At 38.6% G+C, this 572-nt stretch overlaps 1 long non-coding RNA gene across 1 annotated transcript in view; it reads right to left on the bottom strand.

Annotated features, from left to right (window-relative positions):
- Nucleotides 1–450, bottom strand: part of LOC140921064 (uncharacterized) — a 2,996-nt gene extending 2,546 nt beyond the window's left edge. The window contains exon 1 of the long non-coding RNA XR_012163936.1: nt 371–450. This is a non-coding gene — a long non-coding RNA (uncharacterized lncRNA). The remainder of the gene's footprint in view (nt 1–370) is intronic.
- Between the last annotated feature and the right edge of the window lie 122 nt (nt 451–572).

Genomic DNA, 572 nt, shown 5'->3' with positions numbered 1-572 from the left:
CATTCTTAATACTCATTTAACTTAATGGTTTTCCAACTCCACACAAAACAAACTCAACAAATTCTCACATCAAAACACATCAATTAACAAACATCAAGTATGGACATGCCAAAAACAACGAACACAAATCAAAGCAAACATAACACCCAAATACATCATATTTCATTTACTCATAATCATACACAATGACTTCAAATTCATTTACCACGAAACATTTATCAGTATAAACAAAACCTAACTCTAAGGTTTTACCCATAACGCACTAGTTCCGTTTTTCCCCAAATCAATACATTTAACCCTAACAAATTCCTTCCCACACAACCACAGATAAGTCCCTAATGCAAGCTAGAAGTTTGGAAGGAGCCCTTACCTTCGCGTTAGCTCTAACGTGCGTTTCCGGTACCGCGAGTAATTCCGGTAAAATCTCCGCTCGCAACGCCGCTTCCAAATTAGTGCACTAGCACCGTAGCACGGAGGTGAGCAACTTTCCCTTCTATCTCTTCGAGAAATGAGGTTTGGATCTAGAAGAAACGAAGGGGTTTGTGTTTGAATCTCAAATACCGTTTTTCTTC

Source organism: Cicer arietinum, chromosome 7, assembly GCF_000331145.2.
Source record: "Cicer arietinum cultivar CDC Frontier isolate Library 1 chromosome 7, Cicar.CDCFrontier_v2.0, whole genome shotgun sequence".
Taxonomy (NCBI): domain Eukaryota; kingdom Viridiplantae; phylum Streptophyta; class Magnoliopsida; order Fabales; family Fabaceae; genus Cicer; species Cicer arietinum.
The sequence above is the reverse complement of the archived record's forward strand: the minus strand, read 5'-3'. Positions and strand labels throughout refer to the sequence as shown.